Raw genomic sequence first — 12,560 nt, 5'->3', positions numbered from 1 at the left:
GAACAGCTTGGTGTGTGCAACTAGATTATGTGTATGGCTTGTTGTGTGTGTGTGTGTGTGTGTGTGTGTGTGTGTGTGTGTGTGTGTGTGTCTAGGTTATGTACATGTCTTGGAGTGTTTTCAAAGTCTATATGGATATGTGGAGGTTTTACTTATCACATAATTAGTATCAGCAGGACAGGCAGTTTTTTTTTGTAATGCTGGTAATTCCCCTTGCTTGATTCACTTTTATAATTCCAGTATTAAATGAATGCTGGTTTTGTGTGTCTGATTTACTGTGTGTATTGTTAGGGTGTAATTGTTGCACTGTGCAGTTGGTGTGGGTTTGTAGTTGTGCACATCAGAATGTCTGTTTTTGTATGGTGACAGACTAAAGTGGGATTGGGAATATGCCCTTTCCCCACTGTAATGTGATCATAGAAATAGAACATATAAAAAATTGTGGTGGGTGCAGGGTAGCCCACCCCCCTTTGCATAAATTATATTAGTTCAACATAAGGTTTTCTCTCTTTTTTAATCATGGTGTTATGTGGATCACTAATTTGTGCAGTCAGGATTTTCTGTAGTCAAGTACTTGTATCACTTGCACAAAGCCAACATGATCGATTTCTTGAACATCAAGAGAAATGGGCCAAAACTCCCATTACTGAAAAGTCCAAAAGAGTAAAAAATACTGAATCGCAAAAGTCTCTACTGCTTTGTTTACTGGAACAAACACTATCGTTGGTTCTGCAGAGGGGGAAAGTCTGGTGGTTTGCTCTTTTGGAGTTTTGGCAATGCGAGTTTCGGCCCTTCTGTCTCAATCTTACATGAATTATCCTTGCTGGCTTCATGAGACTGATGGTAACCATATATGGGCCTAGTTCATATAAACAAAAACGAGAAGTGTAAATAACCAATGTGACAACACCGAATTTTCACTTAAACGACTCCTCACATTACCCAGGAAAAGGAGGCAGTCAGCCAACACACACAAAAACCACACCCTCCCTAACTAAATGTATCAACACCGGATCGCACTACAGTTGAGAAAAGGGCAAACCTCCAAATGCTGGCCGACTGCCTCCTTTCCCTGGGCAAATTGTCAGTTATGTGAGGAGTCGTGTAAACGTAGGCTTAGTGTCGTCTTCTCAGTCTTCTCGTTTTATATATATATATATATATATATATATATATATATATATATATATATATATAAAATATTATTAAAAAATAGGAGTTTGATTTCTTACTTTAAAATAACCTCCTAGGTAACTTACTTCTAAACTTACTTCTAATTAATCAGCTATTACAAAACTTACTAATAATGTCAAAAGTCAGAAATGTCTGTATAGTGGGCTGACTTCAGATTACAGTGAACAGTCATTGACCACATGTCTGTATACCATATGTGCATACATCCACACAGACGAACAGTCATTGACCACGTCTGTATACCATATGTGCATACGTCCACACAGATGAACAGTCATTGACCATATGTCTGTATACCATATGTGCATACATCCACAGAGGAACAGTCATTGACCATATGTCTGTATACCATATGTGCATACGTCCACACAGACGAACAGTCATTGACCATATGTCTGTATACCACATGTGCATACATCCACAGAGGAACAGTCATTGACCATATGTCTGTATACCATATGTGCATACGTCCACACAGACGAACAGTCATTGACCATATGTCTGTATACCATATGTGCATACATCCACAGAGGAACAGTCATTGACCATATGTCTGTATACCATATGTGCATACGTCCACACAGACGAACAGTCATTGACCATATGTGCATACGTCCACACAGACGAACAGTCATTGACCATATGTCTGTATACCATATGTGCATACGTCCACAGATGACGCCGATTTCTCATACAGCTAGCCACTTGTAAATGTAGCATTTCTTCTCTGCTTCCTTTTCCCTTTTCTCAAACTGAATATAAGCAATCTACTGCTCTAAAAGACAGGTATTGAGCAAAAAAAAAAACAAAAACCCCTCATGTTTGTTGACATTAATAACACATCTAGACATCGTTGTAGCTAACAATGTAGTTTTGTTTTCCTTCCAGGCACTTAATTACAAATAACTGATCTGTGTCAACATGTCACACAAGCCAAGAAATGCAAGAACTGGAAATGAAAACCAGCACATTACATTTGCTTGATGGCAGGAAGAGACACCACTAAGGCTTATCCAGTCTGTCAATATAAATAATTTAACACACTACTTCTCTTTCGTCCCTTCCTTCCTGTGCTGTCACTATCTCTGTGGATTCCCTTTACACTACCGTTTTAGTACTCCACTCCACAGATCCACAACTTACTTGAAGAAATATACATTCAGAGGTCTAGGGAACAGTTACTCCCTACAATCTGCTGCCTCTGTCCCCTCCTTCATCCTCTGTCCTTCCTGCTCAGAATGACTTCTTTACATCTCTGACATGATCTTGTGCAACAATAATATGACCCCCATATTTCTTCTTGCTTCATGTGAAAACTGAAGGCTTTAGTATATGTATGACAGGAGAACAGGTCTACGTTGTTTATGAAGACAGACAAAAGCAGACTGCAAAATGTGCGAGAGGAACTATATAAACAATGATCATTCTGAGATATATTCCATGAAAAAAGCAAAAAAAAAAATGTTTTTTTATTTTTCTGTATACATTTTAAAATATACACATACACACACATATATAAATATATATCATTATACAGTGAATGGTCAAAATGTTAAATGAGCAGCATAAAGATTTTAGCAAAGACAAATTGACCATTCATTATATTAACGGTAGTAAATAAAGACACATGATGCATCAAAAAGGAGCAAAATTTCCTTTATCAGTGTAGTACCCATAACCCTACCACACATTCAGCTAAAATTTGTCTGAATAGTGACACGATTATGAAAATGGCTTTTATAAGGTAAGCTGCATGTTAGGATTATGGCTTCACTCACATGTTTCACCCTTAGTATTACCTGATAACTAATACCCTGCCCCTAAACCTAATGTGCAGCTTACCTTACAAAAGCCCTTTCCATACCACTACCACTACACAAGACAGCTTGGAGACGCACCAAGCACATGCACACACAATAACTGTATCCCCTTACTTACTTAACCCTTGCACTAACCGTAAGGCAATCACACTTGCACTAAATCTATCCCCTTATCTTATCCTAACCCTAAATGACTCTCAAACTCCTAGCCTCACCATTTACTTTTGTCAACCAACCAGAAGTTGTCCACAACAACTTTCGCACAAACAGCCCTCAGCTCATCACGTACAGCAGTATACTTGAATTATTTAAAGGAGTGATGACCAAGTGAAGTGTGACTATAAATTATATTACAGATACAGCTATTTTCATCAAAATCTTACTAATACAACTTTGTGAGTCCTAAGTATTTTTTAAATTTTAAATCCTTACCAGTACCAAGGCTTAATTCAGTAAATCCAAATGACCACACATGGAAGTGGTTCTTTACTTAGAAAGAAAAGTATTGCTATTCATAAATGATGAATTTGCTAGACCTAAACTGCATGGCTTCATCAGATCTGTTTTGCATATACAAAAAGCACTATATTTATACACTCATTTCAGAGTACCAAAGCATCAATCATGAATGCTGAGGGAGGGGAACAGATCCAAAGAGAGTAGGTGATTGGCCAGAGGCTAACCTACCATTAGCATAAGCAACTGGAATGGCTGATGGAGGTCGTTACTGTATTGTGGGAAAAGAATCAGTGGTGTGGAGCTATGGGAGAGGAAAATGATTATCTAATATTTGTTGGCATGCATGGAGTGGTAGAAAAAAGTGAATAATGTTTGGTAGGGGAGGGATTGTATGGGAGAATGGAGATTTGATGACAGTAAGCTGACAAAATGTTTCCAGAGACATTAGCATTATCAGAGGGCTGCTCACATTTGTGGAACGTCTTTGTCATGGAATTAAATGGAACCATTCAGGATTAGTGCAAAAGAATATTAATAAAAGTACAAATACAAAAACAATTTTGCACAAATGTATGTAGCCTGAATGCAGTACTGACATATGCACTATTCCACTGACATAACTAAATCCCAGATCTATCCCTTAGTACAAGCACACCATTATGAAGCATGCATCCATTAATTCCAGAAAAAACTGAATTTGTTTCTAGCTACAGGCAGGTCTCAACAGTTGAGCTGCAACCATGTTGCTGTAAAAGCTATAATGTCATATTGAATGTTAGTAAGATTACCAGGGTTGGAAATGCAGGGGAGAAAAAGAGCGGAGGGGAAATGCAAAATGTTAGCACTGCTGTATGTTGTTTCATCTGCTGTATGTGGTTTCATCAGATCTACTGTAAGTAAACATGAAATGGGAAATAAATAAGGAACCAAAAGGCAAACCAACATATAAACCTACATGCATCAAATTAAATGATCATACCGGTTTCGAATAGTAAATGCAAAAACAAATGCATGCTCTCAGGTCAGGCAGGTTATAGTCTGTGAATGGACTTATTTGAGTTCATTCCTTAAGTCTTACCGAGGTGAAGCTTTCTTATTTCTGGGATGCTTCAGATGAGTATGAGATGTTTAGTCCTGAGGCTTGATAGGATTTTAGGAATATAAACCCATTCCGGAACTTACTTCTCTAGTAAAGCTCCTGTGCTGCCTTCTAAAGGACCACTGTAGACCTGTTCTGTGACATGAAAGGAAGTTTTTCATAGTCTCTAGAGCTCAGTGTGTTCCTGTTAACTGGCTTAGTCCTATCTTTCAGGCAATGTCAGACATATGAATGTAAGTCTCTTTCTAATCTACAACAGATTTTAATTTATAAACCTCCGGGTTTAAATAATAAGGTGTCCCTTAAGCCCTTTTTAAAGACCAACATTAAGCATCAATTGTGATTATATTATTTTATTAGCATTTTAGGCATGATACACTGTTTTTGCTTTTGTATTGAATAGGAAATTAATAAGAATTTATGCAATTCACTATGTATTTTTGGACACTGTGTTTTTAAATGCTTATTGGTTGGTAATTGATTATATTATTAAGCCTTTGTATGATTTTTTTGTTCAAGGTCTGATGAAGAGGTTGATCCTTGAAAGCGCTTACTATTAAATCTGGTTGCTGTGGTACTGCTGGTGTATTTTTTGTTACTCTAGCTTTTTTATTCACCGGCTGTTTTATTAGTTTGAGACATTGATTTGATTTTCAGTTAAATTTATACCCCTCTAGCAACTGCTGATGGATTTAAGTGGCAGTGCTAGGACATGCCATGAAGATTATCACATACATGCTTTTGAAGGAAGCCACGCCCCTTCTTATAGAAAGAGGAGCTACAAACAGAGAGTTAGAGACATGCATCTCAAGCAGAGAAGCAAGGAAGCCAGGAGCATAGACTCTCAGTAAATATTGTTCAGACAAAAGCTACGGATATGCTAAAAGAATTTAAGAAATCCTGTGATTTTACTCCTGCAATACTAAACATAATGGACATAGCAGAAGACTGGTTAGCTTGATCTCCACTGCCTCCAAAGCCTGTTGAGTTCTTGGGAGAGAATAAACTTAATTTTAAGTGATATGAAACAGTGCTGAGTTCTTGTTAGTGAGGCTATTTTAAGTGATACGAATTTTGTGCTTTTAATTCACAATATAAATACAGCACATGGAACTCTAAAGCACAGTCTCTAGCATTTATTAAATTTTACACTAGTGCCTGTGGTGGGAAAAGTTTGGTCAAAATATACCAAATGCCACAATTTGGTTTTGTTCCTGCATCACTGCCTACAAGTGCTAATACCTTGTGAGTTAGTTTCCCCACATGTAGAAAAAGATAACTGTCTCTCTATGTATCATCACAGCCACCTAGAGGGAGATGAGCATGTACTTTCAGAGGAAATGATACTCTTTTGGCAAAATTCAATTGCTGCTATGGGCAACTACAATGAAAATGTATTGAAAACATTTCCAAACAAACGCAGCTCATGCTTTTATATCACTACTAAGTATCCCTCCGATTCACCCAAACTGCAGTATTATGCACCAGTAGTGCAGCTCTGTATGTTTTAACCAGAAAACTGAGTAAACCCGTATCTGGTTTATTTCCTTGCCGCTAACCACCTCCACGTGGTACAGCCGAACTAACAAGCAACAGTGTTGATCTCTACCATTGCTCCTTGCTCTGCACCTGCATCAGCGTGTAATGAGCGAACTGATCTTATATGACCTTACAATTCACATGGATGTATCCATTCCAACTCCAACTAATTTGTCCAAGCCATGAATGCACCTACAATTGTTGCTCTCTCGATAATCAGCTGCTTTAGCGAGTAACAAGTGTATGTACTCCTTTTTAGACCTTACAGCACTTGGGAATGCATTCAGTCAAACTCCAAATGGATTAATTTAATCTAAGAATATACCCATACACTGGTAGTGCTGATGCTTCTCACCTAAACACAAATACACCTTTTAGTCTGTGGTTATCGGAAACACATTTCCATTGCATACTCTGCACTGGGTAAATTAACAGACATACTTTATAATTGTTGCTTGTATAGACCGATCTGTGCCCCCCCCTTTTGAACCCTTAATTGGCGACTTTAAATGGCTCCCTGCCTTTGGTAGATCAAAACAATGTGCATCTTACTGCCTAGAAATTCCCATTTATGAAATGGACCTTAGCCAGCAAATGCGAATGTGTTTCTGATTCACTACATGTCTGTGAGTTAAAGTGTAACTGCTGAATACGCTATCTCGAGTAGGAATTACATGGTTCTACTTAACCTGTTACTGAATTTGTGTAAATGAAACTGAAACACTGACATTGATAATTATGCCTATTTTGTAGGGATTAGTGTACCTATTTTTGTAGGGATTTGTACTTGAAGCGTTTGTGCTTAGTTTTACATTTGTTCTCTGCTGCTTAACCTGTTAATTGTGCATTACCCACAGCTGCTGCTTAACCTATATACCTCTGATAATTTTACTGTTATTTAATTTATAAATCTCTCCCTATTTTCTCCAGCTCTTCAACCTTCTCTACCTAATTTGTTTTGCCTACTGACCCAGCCCTCCTGGACATCCAAGACCACTCACAAGATACCACATCACACCCTGATTGCCTGACTCCCAACAGGGACAGTCCTACCTTCTCTCAGAAGTGAAATTAAAGGGATTAAATAAAGTATGTTACATGCTGCTACACCTCCTGTAATTTGTATGTGAAATTGCTCTACCACTTGCCTGGTGCTAGTAAAGGATCCCAGCCAGAATATCCAGCAGCCATACCCTTCTTCCTGTGAATCCCCCCCCATACTTGCCTCATCCTACCCTCCTTTTTCCTACATCAGAGCCATCTTGCTCCCTTATACCTTTCTTACTCCTATAGTGGTTCTTCTCCCCACAATTACAGGATTTGCCCACTAGATGGCAGTCTCTATCCACCTATAACCTCTCTTCCCTCACTCCTTTTCACACACTATAATATACAATAGTAATTTATCTCTCTAACTGCTTAGAAACAGTCCTACCTACCTCTGAAATCTCTCTACTCCTCTCACTTAAAACAGTACCTCAAGCATCCCTTGCACCACCATGTTTACCTTCATCTGTACTTACCTTCACCAGACTGACTGTTTTTCACACAGCCCTGATGCCTTCCTTCCCTGTGTCTACCCTCTCCAATCACCCTACGAGCTCACTCCGCTCCCCTACCCTACACCCCCAATTCCCATCCACCCCCAGTGCTCCTACACTTATTGTAACTATTCAACTCCTCCCCTTCATCTCTAGCAATCCACACACATCTCCTCACTAACCCCTCCCCTCCTATCATCCTATATTGTCTCTCCCACTCCCCCATCCAAACATCAAGGCACATCACTCACTTCTAAACTCCTCCCTCTTACACTCTCATACCTACCCTACATCCGACTACTTCCTCAAATACCCTCCTCCCATCTATTCATTTAAACCTACACCACAGCATGCCTTCTCAAACCCTTCCCACCCCCTCCCTCTGACTACTTCTAATTCCTCTATACCATATGCTACCTCTTTTTCCTCTCTCAAACTACCCCAATCAATCCTATCCCCTCTTCACCCTACCATCACCCTCAGCAACGATCTTTCTACCACAACTCACTTTCACACAATATCTCCCTCCCTAGTTCAACCACACCCACTTCTCTGCTTCAAAATAAAACTTCTACCTACCTCTATGAAACATCATATTCCTAAAGCATTACTATTCCTCCCACTAAACTCTAAAGTTAAACACAAACCCCTGATCTCATTCCCCTTCATCTGCCTATGCCTAGCAGGTGACATACACCCCAACCCAGGACCTGATACCACCAACACTCCCAACTCCCCCTATTACCACCCATATTTCCAACCCTAAATATCTCAAACTCCTGACCATCAATGCCCAGAGTCTAAAAAACAAAATAGCCCACTTTCACGCTTGGCTATACCATATCCAACCTGACATAGTAGCCGTGTCAGAGACATGGCTAAAACCCAATATGTCTAACTCAGAAATCCTACCTCCTGGGTTTCAAAAAAAAAAAAAAAAAGGGGGGAGGAGTGGCCTTAATCTACTCCAGCCTACTCTCCATCACCCCCTACCAAAATTCAATTCCTCACTTCAACAATGCTGAACTAGTCATAGGAATTCTCAAACTAAATAACCATAAAAACATTTGTGTCACAGCCCTCTATATACCCCCTGGAAACAATATTAACACAGTTGAGGAAATTCTTCAATGAGCCTCAACCAATATCAAGTCTGACACACATCCTAGGAGATGTAAACATCGACTGGAACAAAATTACTGTCAAGAATCCCACCATATCCATCAATCTATTTAATTTCTCTCAACTTACTAATTCCATAACCAGACCCAATAAAAATAACCATCCAGGCTCCATACTGGACTGGATCCTCGTCTCCCATCCAAACAACATCTCTCACAATGGAACCTTACCAGACTCCATTAGTAATCACTTTCCAGCCTTCATCCATAGAGCTACTCCCTCCTCTCCTCACCTACACCAATATATCCATACTCAGAATCTCACAAACTTTAAACACCACAACTTTCTCCAATTCTCTCAAACTAATCAACTGGGACAATCTAAATACTCTTCCTCTAGATAACGCTTTGGAGCTCTTCAACTCTACCTTCTTAGATACCCTCAACTCCCAAGCCCCTCTAAGAACAAAACATATAAAGACCAACTTCACCCCCTGGCTTATTAAGGATACCAAAACACTCATGCAACAAAGGGACAAGACCTGGAAACTCTATCACCACAATAAGCACCCTAATACCCTTCTTAAATACAAACAACTTCGCAACCTAGCCAAAAAACATATTATACAGGGTAAAAAATCATACTATATCAAACTCCAGACTACTCATTCCACTAATCCCAAACAATTCTGGAAATCCAAACTAAAACTGCTCTCAACTACTGAGAACTGGATGCTTAAAAATCCTCTCTCTCTAAATGTCAACAAATCAAAAATCCTACTATTCACCCCGTCAAAATTTCTCCCTCTCGAAAAAACCTACATCAATATTATCAGCCATGCCAACTCCACTATAGAAATTGTTACTTTTGCCAAACTTCTTGGGGTTACTATTGACAAACATCTAAAATTTGATACCCATATTCAGCTAAATATTAAGAAAACCCATCAGAACCTTGGCATGCTGTACAGAAACTCACACTTCCTCTCCCCTTCAACTAAACAGACCCTTGCCTCAACCTACTTCCTACCCTCACTGATCTATGGTGCTCCCCTACTAACCAATCTATCTTCCTCCATCTCTTCTAAACTGGAAACCTGCTACAACAAAATCTCAAAATTCGCAACCACATCCAAACTCTCCACTTAACACTGTATACCTCTTCACCAGCTGCAATGGCTAGAACTTCCCAACTACCTCCAACACTCCATAGCTCACAAACTTATTTTCAAACCTACTAAATGTCCTGCACTTGCAAACATCTTACCTTTATACACCCCACACAGACCTCTAAGATCTGCCGACCAGAATCTAATCTCTGCATACAAACCAAATCATCCCGCTGGTCAATTACTCCTATCCTTTTCCTTAGCCAAAAAATGGAACGCTCTCCCTCCATCTCTAAGAATTTCTGAAAACTTAGAATTCTTCAAAACCTAGCTCCATTACTACCCTCTCCCATAAATGGAAGTGCAATTGCACTCTACCTACCTAACTTGCTTAATACATGATCACATTTATTACATTCAAGGTCCCATTTTTCCTTACTCACCAGGGATTACCTCTTCAAGAGGAACCTTGACGATTGGATGGGAGAAAGGAAATTCACCCCAGGGATCACGTCAGTCGCCCTGCTAGACAGGGGTCCAGGAAAGTAAATAATGTGAGAAGAAATAGCCAGGGAATTGTTATGGCTAGGCTTGTATAGGCCCTAGGGCTGATAGCCTAGTACCAACCTATGAACCTATGATATATATATATATATATATATATATATATATATATATATATATATATATACACACATACATACATACCATATATACATATATCAGAGCTGGGTTCTGAGGAAGCCATGCCAGCCAGGCAAAGGTCCCCTCTCAGCAGTCTGTAGGAGACTGACAGGGTAGGTTAGGGTATTCATGCCTGAATTCTCTTGGTGAGAAACCTTTGTTGGTAGTCAAGCTGCTGCAATTGTCTGGGTGGATATATTTCAAAGGGGGCACTGTATTCAATGGTAGGTCTGAAAATGGTCAAGTAGAGCAGAACTGCAACTTCCCTGGACCTGGATGCCAAAACGTAACCTGTAAGTTGGAACACATAGAATGATTTTATGTCTTAGGTATCTGTTGGTTAAAGGACAGACTGCTGTCTGTATATGTTTTCAAATTCCTTACTACAGGGTCAGCTCTTATGGGTGTTTTTTCAAAGGAGTAATTAACTTTGGTTGACAGTTTCCCAAAAGGCATTACAATGTATTTATAGGTTCATAGGTTGGTACTAGGCTATCTGCCCGAAGGCATTTATGAGCCTAGCCAGAATGTGTTGGCTTTCGCTGCCCCCTTAGATTAGGTTCCTGTGCCTCTGTCCATCAAAGCCACTGAAGTGATCCCCGGGGTAAACTTTCTGCTTCTCATCCACTCGTCAAGGTTTCTCTTGAAAAGTGCTAGTGAGGAGCTCTGCCTAATGTAGATTGGAATCTTGTTCCAAAGCATGGGAAGTCTCTGGGACAGGAATCGATCCCTCCAGCATGTCCTATTTATTGTTGTGGTGAGATTTATATTCCTAGAGCATGTGGCTCGAGGGGATAAGGTTTTCTTTAGGTGGAGCATGTCCATCAATTCTGGGTTGGACATGGCCTTGTACATCAGGCAGAGATCACCTCTGAGCAGGCGGTATGTAACAGAGTACAGCTTGAGTTTCTTCAGTCGAGCTTCATAGGGCATCTGTTTGAGGCCAGTGATCCTCTTCATGAGGTACTTCTGTGGTCTTTCCAGATGTTGCAAGTGTCTTGTAAGGTACATCCCAAATGGGGCACAATGACCACTTTTGATCAGGATGCAAACCCTTTTGTGATTAGGTGGGCCACATAGAAGGTTTTCTAACCACTCTGGCAATGTGATCAAAGGAGATATTACTAACTACTTGGGTCCCCAGATCCCTTATTACATTTTCGGTATTTAGGGGACTACCACCTATGTGGTAGTTTGTAGTTACTTTGTTATTTCCAAAGGGAATAACTATGCACTTTTTGGCTTGAGGCCATGATTTTGACACCACGTATCTGTCTCAGTGAGACCCTTTTGGAGGATGTCTGTGTCAGCCGGTGAGTCAATTATAGCCCCTAGTTTGCAGTCGTCTGTGAACTTAGTCAGCCATAGTCCTCCTGTGCTTGTCTGAACCTCTGAGAAGTATATGCCGAATAGGAGGGGTCCTAGGACTGAGCCCTGGGAAACGCCACTTGTAACCAGTTTAGAGTCAGACATAGATCCCGCAACTCTCGCCGTGTGGGTTCTCTCTGTGAGCCAATTGTCAGCCCATCTTGTTTCATAGGGGTTTATGTTCAGGTTGATGAGCTTGTCTATAATACCAGAATGGAGAATGGTGTTGAAGGCCTTTGCGAGGTCTAAGTAGGCTGTGTGTACCCCCTTTCTCTCATCTATAGCCTTGGTAACTGTCTCAAAGAAGTCCACCAGGTTTTAAAAAGTCTCCCCCTTTAAAAATAACTTTTCCATTTTGATTCCCAACCCTTTTAAACCAAATTTCCCCAACCCTTAACCAACATGACATAAAAATTCCCAGGGGGGTTTTGGCTCCCCCTTTTTGGATAACCCCTTCACCCTTAAAAATAAAAGGCCCTTTTTCTGGTTTTTAGGGGGACCCTTTTGCAGGGGCCAGCCTGGGGAAACCTCCTCCCCTATCTTTTTTTTTAAAACTTTTTTTCCTGACTTATTTCAGGGTTAATTCTTTTATTTTCCCTTTTTGAATTTATTAACCCGTCTCCAAT

At 40.0% G+C, this 12,560-nt stretch overlaps 1 protein-coding gene across 1 annotated transcript in view; it reads right to left on the bottom strand.

Moving 5' to 3' along the window:
* PALD1 (phosphatase domain containing paladin 1) overlaps positions 1 to 12,560 on the bottom strand; it is a gene marked incomplete in the record, with an annotated part of 1,459,376 nt that overhangs the window by 537,130 nt on the left and 909,686 nt on the right.

The sequence above is a fragment of the Protopterus annectens genome, chromosome 14.part0 (genome assembly GCF_019279795.1).
Source record: "Protopterus annectens isolate FY-2018-M chromosome 14.part0, PAN1.0, whole genome shotgun sequence".
Lineage (NCBI taxonomy): Eukaryota > Metazoa > Chordata > Ceratodontiformes > Protopteridae > Protopterus > Protopterus annectens.
The sequence above is the reverse complement of the archived record's forward strand: the minus strand, read 5'-3'. Positions and strand labels throughout refer to the sequence as shown.